The following is a 15,469-nucleotide window of genomic DNA, read 5'->3' as shown; positions in this document are numbered from 1 at the left end:
ACCGAAATTCTTCACATAACAAAAAAAAATTTATTAAGCTCTGAGTCTGATCTGACTTGTCTCATTGGCAATCATACCACATCTTCTTTTTTATATTGTCTTTTTTTCTGACCCCTAAATGCCGTGTTTATAATATATACAAGTAACCATCGTGGAATAAAATGCCAAGTGGTTATTTAAAAGGATTTTGAAAACAACATACCAACACTAACACTCGAATTTGACATTAAAAAATTATTTTAAAAACAAACAAACAAGCAATAAAGATAAAAATCATCAATAATCATTTCAAGTAAATGAAAAACAAATAGATATAAATAATATACGGATTTCTAGCTTTAGTTTGCTATTTTCTTGTTCATGTTTGGCAATTGTCATACTCGTCTGTGTACATGTATATGTGTATTCCAGCACTAGCTTTAAACGCTCTCCGCACTGTGTTCTCATTAATTATAATTATACAAATGTATTATGCAGGATGCAAATATTTACTTCCAATGGCTTTTCGTATTATGAAACTTATTAGTAAGACTATCGATGTTATTATGACGATTTCCAAGGTCCTCCAAACATATTTCATTTTTTTGGAAGCCGGTTTGTGTTGTTCGGTTGCAAAATCGTCCTCATCCTGGACCTATTAACAAAACAAAATATAATTATTGTAATATGTTTTATACCAATTTAGTACTGTCCGATAATCTAAAAATTAAATAAATTAACAGAAATACAGATTCTGAAGTCATATTCTTGAAAAATAGAACTGAATAAAATTTAGAATGGAAATCGGGAATGTGCCAAAGAGACAACAACCCGACCATAGAGCAGACAACAGCAGAAGGTCACCAACAGGTCTTCAATGCAACGAGATGCAACGAGAAGTTCCCGCACCCGGAGGCGTTCTTTAGCTGGCCCCTAAACAAATATATACTAGTTCAATGATAATGAATGCAACTCTGAAACTTAAGTGAGAGGTTTATATACAAGTGAGCTGTTTAGCTAGCTATGAATCCAGGTTGAATCCATATTTCTCAACATAAGAAAATGTCTGTACCAAGTCAGGAATATGACAGTTTTTGTCCATTCGTTTGGTGTATTTTATCATTAAATTTTGATTTTGCCATTTGATTAGGATCTTTTTGAATTTTCCTCGGAGTTTTTTTTTTTTTTTCTACTTTTAAAAACAAGAAGTTTAAATCTAAGAATTCTGCACATCTACGCTTTGAGAATATAAATGTTTACATAACATTGTTATTAATGAATCAAATGTAGGATATGGGCCAAACTCTTTCAGTAATTAAAATTAATCATAAAAAGAATCGCTTACAAATGTTTGACAAAACCACTGCAAAAAGAAAAGAAAGAAAAAGACATGAGAAAAAACTAGCTGCAAAACACTACAAAGAAAAAAGCAATTTTATAACACTAACCCCACCAAAAGCAAAGCTCTGGTACGGTCCATATATCACATTTAAAGTTAACTATAAGTCACCGTATTGACTTCAACTATAAGCAATCACTGAATGAAAGGCCCTCTTGAAATGTGGTGGGGTAAACACATACGTTATACTTTAGCGCTCAACCTCACCCCACCCCAAACCACGACAATGGTGTATGTGTACAACATACGAATACAATATCAAATTCAGTTGGCTACATTCAGTGTGCATGTACTCTGGAAGCAATTGTGTTAAAAGGAATGTGATTGCATTACAAGTCTATTATCAATTAATCGGTTAAAACATACATGTAGGTGGATACAAGTCACTCCTTAATCAATTAAGAAATACATCTGTGCTGTGTCAGTTTGTTTGAATTTTACTACATGAAGGTTAAGTGCATGCTGTGACAACAACAACTTTATTCTATCATGTGTTCTATTTTAAAAGAAGTGTGGGTGTACATTTTGTATTTAGGTATTTATTGGTTGAACTACACAGAGGCGGCTTTACGGGGGAGCAGCGGGCCCGGGTACCCCTTTTCTTGGAAAAATTTGGTTGCTTATATAGGGAATCAATGAAGCGTGACCGGAGCGGCCCCCTCTTAGGCAGTCAGTGGGCCCCCACGAATGAAACTTTCTGGATCTGCGACTGCTACAAAGGTTAAGAATTAAAATGTATCTATATGGGCATTTATATAATCATAAACATAATGGTCCAGTCAAAATTATCTGACGTTCCAGCGATACATACTATAAACCTGACCCCTTCAAGTATGATCTTAACATAATCTATCATAAACATTGCCACTGGACTTTAAACAACCAACAATCAATCATTCATTAAAATTATAACCCTTTATCATTTTTATCATACATTTAACACCAAAGGACTTATTGGCCATAACAATGTATTAACTTTTCGTAAGTAAAATTTTACATATTACATAAATTATATACCTGCCTTGTTGAAGAAAATGTTTTTTTGTATGTCAAGCGCTGTTAGGAAAGTAGCAAATATACAATCAAAAATTAGTATGGCGTTCATTATCACTGAACTAGTATATATTTGTTTAGGGGCCAGCTGAAGGACACCTACGGGTGCGGGAGTTTCTCGTTACATTGAAGACCTGTTGGTGACCTTCCGCTGTTGTTTTTTCTATGGTCGGGTTGTTGTCACTTTGGTACATTCCCCATTTCCATTCTCAATTTTATGTACTGTCAACTTTATTGGGGTGTAACAGCGTTGACAGAAGTACATTTACTATGAAGCGCGGAAGCGCTTCATTCTAAAAATGTGCGCTCGGTCAACGCTTTTACAACCCTATGAAGTTACAAAAAGAAGCATTCAATACTTATAATTACATTTTTTAGCTTTGATCATGAAAACAAGAATTTTATAATTTTTTGTATTTAATTCACGTGTGCACTTTATTATGGGACCACGTGCTATTATGTATATTAAGTTTATTGGGTAATGCAATTGCTTAAGGGATAACACGTGATGTACAGTTAGCCAATCATGTCGATTTTTGTTTGAGAAATCAGAAACCATGATTTGGATTTAAACAACATACGTATGCTCAAGAACCAGACCTTGCGGTCATAAAACTTATTAGTCAGTTTTTGTTACTCGTACTCAAAATTCAACCAATCAAAATGCTGGTCACTCATTAATGTAAATTGCAGGATAAAAACAATAAATGTACTTTGTATAAAATATAAATTGTATTTGTACTCGCTACGAAACAGGAGAAAGGCTCGGCATGGCTCGCTTTCTGTCCTTTTTCTAAAGCTCTTCAACATATTTTTTTTATATTTTCCGACAATGTACATATATTGTATATTTATTTATTTATTTGTTTTGATATACGGTGAACCAAAACTGGTTTTAGCAGGTTCAAACCATTAAAAACCGGAACCGTTTAAACTAAAACCAGGATGACTGCAACAAAAACGCCCTCAGTAAGTCGCCTGATTAGTTTCAATGAGATGGTCCTATGAGTTGGTCGATAAAGTTTATACTTGTACCTTAACATCTGTAAACTCTGTTAATTCAATTTGTTGTTCATTTTCCATCTAATAAATTCAGCCTCTTTAGATCTGTGAAAAAAAGTTAAACTACATGAAATTAGTTTAATTTAAAACATGATTTTGTGGGCGTGTAATATAGATTAATGCAGAGGTAACAGTTACTGTATATATGCAACATATTGTTTTTATTATGTAACTTTAACAATTTCAGATTAAACATTTTTAAGACAGCATACGTGTTATTCAAGGTCACAGGGAGACCTTGAAATTTTAAGTAGGTCAAGAGTCACATAAACTTCAAGGGGAGATAATTCATTATTGCAACATTCAGTAGTTTCCCTTGACAATACTATCCGGGCAGCTAGTGCAAACCTTAGTCAGAATACAACCGATATAAACCATGGAAACCCTTCGCAACTTTTCTCACAGGAGATATAAAAGTGTACAAATGAGGGAAAGAAATAACTAAGATCTACTAACGAACATTCAAAAATTTTACACGAGGAAAAACAGACAAAACCATTGCCATTGGTTAAAAGAATACTAGGTTCGAATTTAAAAGGCGAATATAACAAACAAAACGGGTATAAGATTTTCCGAAAAAAAAAATAAACATTTTTTTTTCATTACAAATTTTATTAATTACCTTTAGTAGTTGTTACATGTACTTTACTCATATGGTACAAAAATCATTCCAAAAAATCAATTCGTGTTGGCCCCAGGTGACTTTTAAAATGTTGATATCATTGAAAAAGCTCCAAATTTTCTCCCTTTGGTGCAAACATGTGTTTTTTTGGCATTAATATTGAAATATCTTTTTTAACTCATCGATGACCTAATATTTTGTATCGTTGTTTTCGAATAAGCTGAACATAAACTAAATAATTGTAAAATTTTAGCGATTTCTGTAATTTAGTTCTTTTTTTATTTCGATATTACCTCTTTTTTCCTATCATTTCAACAGAAAATAAGTACTTTTTCAAAAACGTATGCTTCTTTCAAAGAAAGATTGTGAGCGTAAATGGACAGTGACCCCATTTTTTTGTTTCATTTTTCTATGAGTATTAGCTTAAGTTCATTTATTAAAAAATATAGCGAAATCCTATATTGAATAAAAAAAATGATTTAGACCAGCGAGCCCCCTTAACACTTAAAAGTCACTATATTAATTATACAGCAAACAAAAGATTCGTCAACTAAAACCCTACTTAGAACCAGTTGTGTACTCGAGTCGCCAGAGAGAATAATCATGTCCCAATCAACGAGCGCGTATGCTACAACAATTGCATGTATCTCTTATTGTAGCCATTTTGTTCAGGACAAGAAAACACATATCAGTTATTGTCTTTTACAGGTCTGGATTGGGTTTATTAAAAAACAAAACAACTAAAGGCTTATAATTGTGTTCGCCACAAGTGCATTTCGGAAGTGTAACTCATCAGTGAAAACCCGAATAATAAAGCCAGACATATAAGGTGAAATCATGTACGCTCTTGGTTGATGAGCATTGGGAACTCAAATACAGAATATAGAGAATAATAGACAAAATATAGAGACTGTATCAAAAATGTAAAAATATTAATTATTATGGGCATTAAAATTTAAAGAATACGGAAATAAAGACCCCAACAAGACCCTTTACTTTTGTCAAAGTAAGAAAGACACGACAATTAGAATCCGCTTTCTTACATGATTTGCCTCTGTTCTTTGTGATTTAATCTATAGTATACTATTTACTGTAACAAATGCATCGTACTTAATTGATATAAGAGAGAGCAAAAAACAAATAGTACTACGCACATTCTGAACAAACTAATAGTAAATTTAAAGTCGATTTACATATCTATTACGTAATCATAAGCAATGTGAAATTCCATATATTATACATGTACATGTAACAGTTGATTTTATAACACAAGACGTACATATACATGTATAATGACAACAAGGAGGAAATGTCGTCATTTCTTAATAAATAACACGTCAAAGTTTATAAAAAGCTCTTGTTTATGTTATGAGGAAGTGCGCATGTCGTTATTCTTAAAATGTATTTATTTCTTTGTTCAATCCTTTACAAGAAGGTCAGATTAAGGATTTTCACACAAATACAGAACCAAGTGGACACAAAGTGCAAAATATAAGATAAAAACAGAAAAGCAGATCAAACAAATCAAGCAAATTAAGAACAGCGAAACGTGGTGAAATATATAGAAAAAAGAATGAAAGGCCTAAGGCTACTAAAATAAACAATGCTTTAAAGCTAAAGAATCTAGAACTGAAGGACCCAAACTATACATTCTTACAACGCTTCGTGAAAAATCTGAAAACTCACATGAAATGCAGTTTAAGCCGACAAATAAATCCAAACCAAAACAGTGATCCATTATAGTTTGGACCTTGTCTTATAAATGTATTAAGTGTACCAAGTTAAGAGATAAGACTAAAAATCAGAGAATAATGTAAACAAACGCATATGATTACGTGACTTTTGTTATTAAGTTTTATGGTTAACCAAACATCGTGTCTTTAAAAAGATTAAGTTCAAAGCATAGGTGCTACTGTGGAGGTAGTTTGAAAAGTAGACAAAACAAACTATACAGTTATAAAAAGTGAAATAGCAGTCTAAGAGGGAATTCGGTTTAGTACCTTCAACGATGAACCGTTACTCCCGACTCTCAGGTCGATTCTATTAAAGATATCATAGCGTGACTTTTCACAAATGTATATTTTTGTACATCCCGTAATTCAGTTGTTGTCGTTTGTTTATGTGTTACATATTTGTTATTCGTTCATTTTATACATCAATTAGGTCGTTAGTTTTCTCGTTTGAATTGTTTTACATTGTCATTTCGGGGCCTTTCATATAGCTAACTATAGGCTTTGTTCATAAATAATGCCGTATGGTGACACATAGTTGTTAATTTCTGGGTCATTTTAGTCATTTTGGTTGCCTGTGGAGATTTTTCTCATTGTCTATCATACTACATCTTCTTTTTTTTTTTTTTTATATATATCTACATTTAGTATTACAGAAATACTTTAACACAAATGATTTCGTTTGATTTCTTTCAAGTTGTATATCATTTGTCCCATTTCGCTTTAAAAAAAATAAAGCTCATCAAAGACATAAAGCTAAGGCAGCAACCGTTTAATTTTCAGGGCCGGGGGTGGAGGATGGGTGGTGGGGGCTTGTATTATATTTCTGGACAAGTCGACAACAATTTTTTATTTTAATATTAGAATATCAGATATGGGCAGCTGAGGTCTGAACAAACAATTTTTTTTTTCAGGGTCAAAAACAAATTTATTTTTTTCTGCAAAAACTGGAAACAAACTATTTACTATTTTTTCCAAAAAAAATCCATAACACCTCCACCAAGAACATCATATGGTTGCTGCCTTATGATTTTGTATGTACGAAACGCGTGTTTCGCAATCAAAAGACCCATCAGTGACCCTTGAATAAAACATCAATCTAGAGGCACAAATGAGCCTGTGTCGCTCACATGATTTTGTTTTATTTACAATTGATGCATGAAATAATGCAACCGTCATACTTTTGCTTTAGTTTTAGAGATATGTTAACCTAAGCCGAAAACTGCCTTTTATCCCAATACCCCATTTTTAGCCAAGTCTGCCATTTTGATACTCTAATGTATATGATGCGTGAGGCTAGATTTGTTAAAGGAGTAGGTCCAGTAAGACCCCTTTTCGGCCCCAAAATATAGCAGTTTTACAAAATTGTTAAAATGTAAACTTGTAGTTATTTATTGGATAGTAGAATGGTTCTGCTACATAAATATGGGCGGTTTTTGACAATACAATGCACATATATTGGGTACTAGCACCAATAAGTCATGCTAAATTACTGAAATCTTCACAATTCCAGCATTTAAGTTAAATTTTAGACGGTTTCCGTGTAAAGGTGTCAGACCACCAATTAAAAATCCCTATCTGTTCAACCAAATTTTGCAATTTTCACAGCTTTCTAAATATTTTACCTTAAGTTTAACTTTAAGGAAACCAGGTATATCCTGAATTGTACATGTATCACCTTTCTACATGCCAATTTTCAACTAATGTTTAAAGTCTTGTAACAAATTTCTGAACTTGAAAAGACAGGTACTACCAAAATAACTCCCGGTTTTCTGGAAATCTTAAATTAGTGTACTATGGAGCGCATTAATCCTGAATTTTTAATGCAAACTCATAGGCAAGTTAATTTTGGCTTAAAATGGTCTAAATATATTTCCCTTTCACCAAAAGTTTCATTTCTGCAAATATGTTGGTTAGTTTAAGTAAACAATGACATCAAAAGCACTATTTTGTGCCAAAGTAGGACTACGTTCTAAATTGGAAGGAGTAATTTGTGGTCTGACACCAAAACGAAAGTGGCCGCATTCGTGTTCATCCAAAATATTGAAATGGAAGTTGTATTTGATGATAATACATAACATATAAAAAGATTGAGGATGAACACGGATGCGGCCAATTTCGTTTTTGACAGAAACCATCTGAAAAGTGAAATTTTTTCGCATATTTGGTAGATTTTTCATACTTGAGCTTGAATCGGATCAATTTGTATGACTAAATAAATTAAAATCTTTCACATAAATTAATTGAATCATATGAAATAGACACTTAAGTGTTTAGAAAGTGGTCAAAATCTTTCGTCAGATGAAACTTAAATTTGAGGCCAAAATCGGTCCTTACCGTACCTACTCCTTTATCTCTGTTATTTCAAATGAGAAGACTATTGTAAAAGATCACAAACATTTACGAAAAATTGTTAAAAAATTACTTTAAAAGGGCAATAACTCCTTATGCATGGGTCAATTGACATTTTGGTCATGTTGACTTATTTGACTATCTTACTTTGCTGAACATCATTGCTGTTTAGAGTAAATTTCTTATTCTAGATATAATGATTTTCAAGATAATAAGAAAAAACTGCGAAAAGAAGGTGTTTGCGGCAATCTCGGTTGATGGGCTGGGTCATCGGACACATTTGTTTAAAGTAGATACCCCCTGATGATTGTTGCCAAGTTAAGTTAATTTTGGCCAAGCTGTTTCAGAGAAGAAGATTTTTGTAAACGTTTACGACGGACGACGACAACGGACGACGGACGACGACAACGGACGACAGAGACGGACGACATACAAGTGATAAGAAAAGCTGACGTGTCCCTTTTGGCCAGGTCAGCTGAAAAGTTAAACGACCAAATTTGAAATTATTTGCCAATATTGCAATACGATCAAGACAGACAAAAGATAATAAAAAGTTAAAGATTACAAAAAATAGGCGTGCGTTTTAACACGATGTAAGTAAACATGTTCGACCATTCCTCCCAAAATATATAAGAAATATATATATAATATTCCTCACGTGACACCTATAAACATATTGTATGTAGGACTCATAATCATGGCGTGTTCCAGATCTATGGTCGATTCCAAATCTATGGTTAATACGACCGTACATATTGTTGTGACCCCGAGTATATCTCGAGACCGATAAATACCTTGGATGGTCGTTCCTGCAGTCAGGAACGGCCGATTGCTCTTCTAGTGAATATTAGCGTCTGTAGCCATTAGTAGTTTCAACCGGAAGAGGATGCTTTCTGGGTAGTTCTTCGGACATCTCTCGATGGTCTGTCTGATGACCTAAAACTAACCCTATGAATACTACACTCCCCCCAGTTTTATTAATAAGGCCCCCTCTAATGATGGGGGCCCTGTGTTTTTTGCCCAAAATCAATAAAATACTGAAATAATACCAAATTTTGAAAAAATAAGCATCAATTTTAAAGTATACACCCTATCCCCCTAACAATTTTTAAAAAGTATAAAACCTATCCCCCAAAACGACCCTTTGTATCCATGGGTCTACTGATTAACTAAAATTTAGTACAATGGGTTCCCTTCAAATTGGGAACCCAGAAAACTGTGAATTGTTCTAGTCTGGACCGTATGCCAACTTTTCACCATCTTTATACCAACTAGAAACAGGCCATTTAGAAGCTGCGTGTCCACTACATAGTTGGACCCAGGAGGTTGTGCTGATCCATTCTCCGTCGTGAAGAGTCTTGTTTCATTTTTCCTCACTTGCAATGAATTTATACCTTTGTTTGGGTAGGGAATTCCAGGATCCCATTGTCTTCTGTTGGGACCCGATCTAACTGTGCTCACACAAAAGGCTGACGTCCCACTGTCTACTGGTGGTGGCTGCTGCAGATTGAAATACCTAGTGCCAACATTATCTGTTTTAAAAAGTAGCCCTAATCCCGAATCAGGGCTTTCTGGATTAATGTATACAGATTCCTGGTTGACAGATGATTTGAAAGTTATAACTTTTTCATTGTTGAGCCAACTGTTGCTTTCTGTTGCGGCTTTTCTGTCAGTTCCTCCTGTTGAGGAAGGGTCATCAAAAGTGAGGGATGTATGACTGTTTTCGGTATTGTCAGTCATTCCTCCGTCAACAACAGGAGTAGGAAAAACTGTGACTATCTTCTCATCACTGGCCCCTTCTACCAAAGTGGTAGGAGCCTCACCGTCGGAGGTGGAGTCCCAACTTTCTTGGGCCTCCGCATCACTTACCAAAGTTGTCTCTGTTGGGGCAGCAACCTTTTGAATGTCACTATTATTCTCAATGGCCAAAATAGCAGCTCCTATGGGTTTTCTCATTATATTGGCCACTGGACCCTCTTGGTCCGATGTGAGCAATGCTGGAGCAACTAAATTGCCTTGGGGCACCTCATATTTCTCAAATGATGGTGTAGCTGGGGTATCCACCATCAAGGAATACCCCTGGTTGACCCTTATTTTCCAACAGTCACTGTCTGTGTCCTTTATTAAAGTGAACCTACTGTCCACATCAACCTTAATCAGTTGATGAATATCAAGTAAGGAGTACTTCGCAAAGCCTGGGTCCCTTTTAAGGATTTCCTCAACCAACAAATACCCACCTGGAAGAAAGCTGTGGTTAAACTCTGGTGCACAATGCCTCAATATGTTCGTGAGACATCTTAATAAGTAGCAGTCCAAGCCGCCTGCAGGAGTTGCCTCTTTGTCAGAATCGGAGCACTGCTCTGACTCAATCTTTGCTTTAACCTGTACCGACACACGGGGTTCTCTGTTTCCCTCTCTGTTTCTTGCACATACCCCTGGGCTCCCTATAGCTACCTCCACTACTCTGCCTTGGGGTACAGACTCAACTACCGAGAGGCCTAACTTCATTTGCGGGGACTCACTCTGGCCTCCTGAGTAGTCCCGTTTAAGTTTAATGGTACTGTTGCAGTTCTGCTTGACTGATTTATGAAGGAAACAGTTTTATTCCTCCCCTGTAAATAAAGACAGTCCTTCCTAACATGTCCAGGCTTTAAACCGTGGTAGCACACTCTCTCCAATGGAGGCCCTCTATCAGTGGAGGGACTCCCTGAGACGGACTTGCCTCTTAAGTTTGGGCATTCCATTTTGGAATGGCCCCTCTCCCCACAGTGGTGGCAACTTTCTGTCCCTGACTGTCTGCCAGGTGAACAACTTCCTGCAATGGGGCTTGTAAGGAGTTGCTTGAATTGGTCCATCATGTCGTCTAATTTTTCATTGACTTGACTAAGTTTGTTTTCAAACTTCTTATTAGACTTTTCTAACTCCACTTTCCATGTACTGGCTGGGGCCCCCTCGATGGCCATTGTATCCCTTACATGGGGCCCCTGATACTCGTGGAAGGCCTCATGGTGGGCTTCATACTGCCCATCAGTTACTTGCCTAACCTCACGCCTGTTTGGCTTGCCATATATTGCCTGTGTGTTGTGTTGGAACAGCCGTATTTTATCTACGGCCTCCTCAATACTTTGGGGCTGAAGGTTAGAGACTTGCACTCCCAACTGTTTGTTTTCAATACCCTGGCACAGCCGCATTACGGCTTGCTCATACATATAGTCATCAGGGAGGTTTCTAAATGCCCTGGTGGCCAAGGATAACACCCGATCAGCCCAGTCCTCAAGAGACTCCTCAGGGGCTTGCCGAGCATTGTTAAACTGAACCCGGGCGGTCTCGGGGAGTGCCTTGAAACCAAAGCGCTTGTGAAGCTTTTCCACAAGCTCCCTATAACTTACCTCCCTGTCCCTTTCCGTTATGAGGGCATAATATTCGCTGGCCTTCCCCTCAAGGCACCAGCAAAGTTGGTCTTTACATTCCTGGGGACCCCATTCACAAACCTCTGCGTATCTAGCAAATTTTGTGAAAAAGGCCTGCCAGTTACCCTTTCCGTCATACTTAATATTTTTTGGGGCACTGGTAACTCTAGAGACGCCACCTAAAGTTCCGTGTGCCCCATCTCTGTTGTCAGGTGCCCTTGGGTTTTTTATAGGCCTGTCCTCATTATATGGTACTGGGTAGGCCTGTTGTCCATAGCTCACCCCTGCGGTGACCCCTTGTGGGGGCACCGCTGTATATCCTTGATTATACTGGTTATTGGGTTGCCTATCCCCATACTCATGAGATGGGGTCTGCCTTGTGTCTGCACCCCTATTGTCTTGTCTCTTGCCATACTTACTACAGGCCATCTCATACTGTCCCCCACCAGTGTAAGCTGGTTGGGTACAGGGTGCTGACCCCTGACCTGCATAGTTGCATGCGTGACCCATGGGTTGTGAAGGTGTGCCCCAATAGTTTGGGGTACGTTTGTCCCACACACTGTTTTTACCTGGCCAATCAGGCTTGTTCCCAATACTACCCCTGTACATGTGGTGAGGGGGACTACCTTGGTTTGGGTCACCAATATCATGGGGACTCCACTTTTTTTTCTGTAACGGTTCCCTGTAGCCCTCATCCCAATTCCCTGTGGGTTCAGGTCTAGCATTAGCATCCCCAGGATATGGACTATATTCAAGGAAGGTAGAGTCCCTCTGGCTGGGCCCTTCCAAGGGCCCGGGACTTTGCCCCTGGTGCCATGCTTCTTGCCTAAATGCAGATTGGCCTTGTACTTGGGATGGTGTGCCCTGTGGGGCAATGTGTGCCATGTTTAACATCTCACCATGCCTGACTTGGGACTGAGGTGGTGGCCGAATATTTGGGCCACCTTCATTTGGTCTGAAGTCCAGCCTTGATAAGAGACCCCTTGTTACTCGAAGTTGGGAGATCGTATCCAAGTCTGACTCGGTCATATAGCCCTTGCTCTCCCTAATGTCCATTATTTGCTCCCCAGTTTGTATGCCTATACCTGGGAGCTGGAGTAACTCTTGAAAGCTACAAGTGTTTAGGTTTACAACTGACATTTGTTTTTGTAAATCACTGAACAACAATTTATAACAAAGTTTATTTATTTAAAGAATAAACAACACACTTAAACCACAATTTATATATTGACTAACACAAATACTTCTGCTTCGGGTAACCCGTCCTTCTGGTCTGCGGTTATCGGAGTAAACAAAATAATAACAATACGACTGGTAACCCGTCCTTCTGGTCTGCAGTTATCAGAGGTAAACAAAACAATAACAACACGACTGGTAACCTAAACAAAACAATAACTTGTCGACTGCTACCCAGCTGTCCCTCCAGGATCAGCAAGGTAACCTGACGTCTACTTGCACAATCCTTTCTCCTAAACAACCGTGAAGTATTCCTCCAAAATACTCCACGAGTGCCTGAAATGACTTATTCCCGCGCTGGAATAAACCAAATCACCTTTCCCCCTCCTGCCTTACTATTTTTTGCCGTTCGCAACCTGAACGGCAAAAACATAAAAAATATCACTTCAAGCAATTACACTGTCCGCTAATTGCTCGCAGCGCCAATGTTGTGACCCCGAGTATATCTCGAGACCGATAAATACCTTGGATGGTCGTTCCTGCAGTCAGGAACGGCCGATTGCTCTTCTAGTGAATATTAGCGTCTGTAGCCATTAGTAGTTTCAACCGGAAGAGGATGCTTTCTGGGTAGTTCTTCGGACATCTCTCGATGGTCTGTCTGATGACCTAAAACTAACCCTATGAATACTACAATATAAAAAAAAGATATGGTACGATTGCCAATGAAACAACTATCCACAAAAGACCAAAATGACACAGACATTAAAAACTATAGGTCACCGTATGGCCTTCAACAATGAGCAAAGCCCATACCGCATAGTCAGCTTTAAAAGACCCCGATAAGACAATGTAAAACAACAAACGACAAACTAACGGCCTTATTTATGTAAAAAAAAATGAACAAAAAACAAATATGTAACACATAAACAAACGACAACCACTGAATTACAGGCCCCTGATGCATGTAATCTAATAATGGCAAAGCATAGTAAAAAAAATTAGAAATCTTAGCAAATAATCTGGTTTCCTTATCTAAGACGGACTTACCAATTTCCCAACACTATGGCAGATTGTGTGCAAAAAGAAGACGAGTGAGTACATATCTGACAAATGACTTGCCTTAAAGCAAGTGGCTTTCTAAAGAAATCCGACTTTCTTACCCAACAGTATAGTTATACATGTGTGATCTCTAGCTACATCAACAACGTAATTTGTCATTTGTTATTCAATTGTGACGGTATATAATAATCTTTTTCCCGGAAAAAATAACACGATTTAAAATCTCCCATAGATTGGGAGAAAAACTAGAAACCGCCATAGATTTATACACTTTCTGTATGTATAAATAAGAAGCTGGGGTTTGATTGGTAATGCGATAACTCTACACAAGAGACCAAATAACATGGACATAACTATTGGTCGCCGCTGTCCCTCAACAATGAGTGAAAATCCTATAGCAAAGTCAGCTTTAAATGTCTACTAAAGAACTATCGACCTGATTGATGTACAAAATAATTTTACTACATACGAAAAATAAGTTTGATATAGCAACAAACGACTACCACAGAATTACTAACTTTGTTTACTTTGAACAGACAAATGCATTATGTGGCGGGGTTAGACATGTACATTTGTATTTATTAACTGGATACATATACAATGTACCATGAAGCTACATGTATAGATGCAAACATATCTTAGATGACCCCCCCCCCCCCTTGATATTGCATGAAATGTTTGCCACTGGACGCTAAACAAACATCAATTAATCACTGTTAAAGATACACAACATAAAAACCAAATGAAGGATTGAAACATAAATTAAACCTTACCTTGTTCAACGATCAACAATTATTAGTATACACTTACAAACCAGAGAAAGAAAATAGAAATACATGTATACATAAACACCCATTGGAATAAATTATTGTAGGTAAGTATATGTAAGTAAAGTTAAGAAATTCCTTATTTACCTGCACATAGTCTGTCAGTAATTTTATAACGTAGAAGAAGACAATAAACGATTCTGAGAAACATAAAACAACAATCCGGATTCCAACTGTAAACATTCGCATATATATAAACACACTAGTCGTAAACACTACAGGCTTAAAAACTAATAAAAATATAACCATGACAAATTACAGATGATGACAGTTATTTACATAATTTTGTGTATATCATGTACATATAAATAGTCTAATAAATGATGTTAAACTTTGTAAACCGGATCTGCTTTTTACACGTCTCTCAATTCGCATAGAATGTCATCTGTAGTAATTTTATTTTTGCCTATATTAATGTTTGGTTACTCATAATAATATATTTGAAAGTACTAGTCTTGTTTAACGGATTAGGGGGAGGGGCGGGAGGTAATTTCTGTAAAAAAAAAAATTAACAAAATATTGTGCAGACCCATCTACTTTTTTTCAATAGATATAAGAAGATGTGGTGTGAGTGCCAATGAGACAAGTATGTACTGGTATTCTGATTTAATTTTGTAGCTTTTCAATAAATAATAAAAAAAATGTTTACTTGGAAGGAAATGGCATCCTAAATTGTTTTATTTTGAAGTTACTACTTCTGTATTGACCATACGATGATGACACAAATAGTTTTCTATATAACTTTTTAATTGTGTGAAATAATGCACAAAATCATGCAGGATTGATGATTGTATCAGTTT

The 15,469-nt window shown here is 36.6% G+C and overlaps 1 long non-coding RNA gene across 1 annotated transcript; it reads right to left on the bottom strand.

Annotated features, from left to right (window-relative positions):
- Positions 1 to 258: 258 nt before the first annotated feature.
- LOC134684023 (uncharacterized) lies at positions 259 to 14,919 on the bottom strand. The gene is made up of 3 exons (XR_010101145.1): positions 14,757 to 14,919; positions 3,467 to 3,538; positions 259 to 634 (listed from the first exon to the last, which is right to left on the bottom strand). It is a non-coding gene; the product is annotated as an uncharacterized LOC134684023 (long non-coding RNA).
- Positions 14,920 to 15,469: the final 550 nt, after the last annotated feature.

This window comes from Mytilus trossulus, chromosome 9 (assembly GCF_036588685.1).
Source record: "Mytilus trossulus isolate FHL-02 chromosome 9, PNRI_Mtr1.1.1.hap1, whole genome shotgun sequence".
In the NCBI taxonomy this organism is placed as follows: Eukaryota; Metazoa; Mollusca; class Bivalvia; order Mytilida; family Mytilidae; genus Mytilus; species Mytilus trossulus.
Note: the sequence above shows the minus strand (reverse complement) of the source record. Positions and strands in the feature narration are given on the sequence as shown.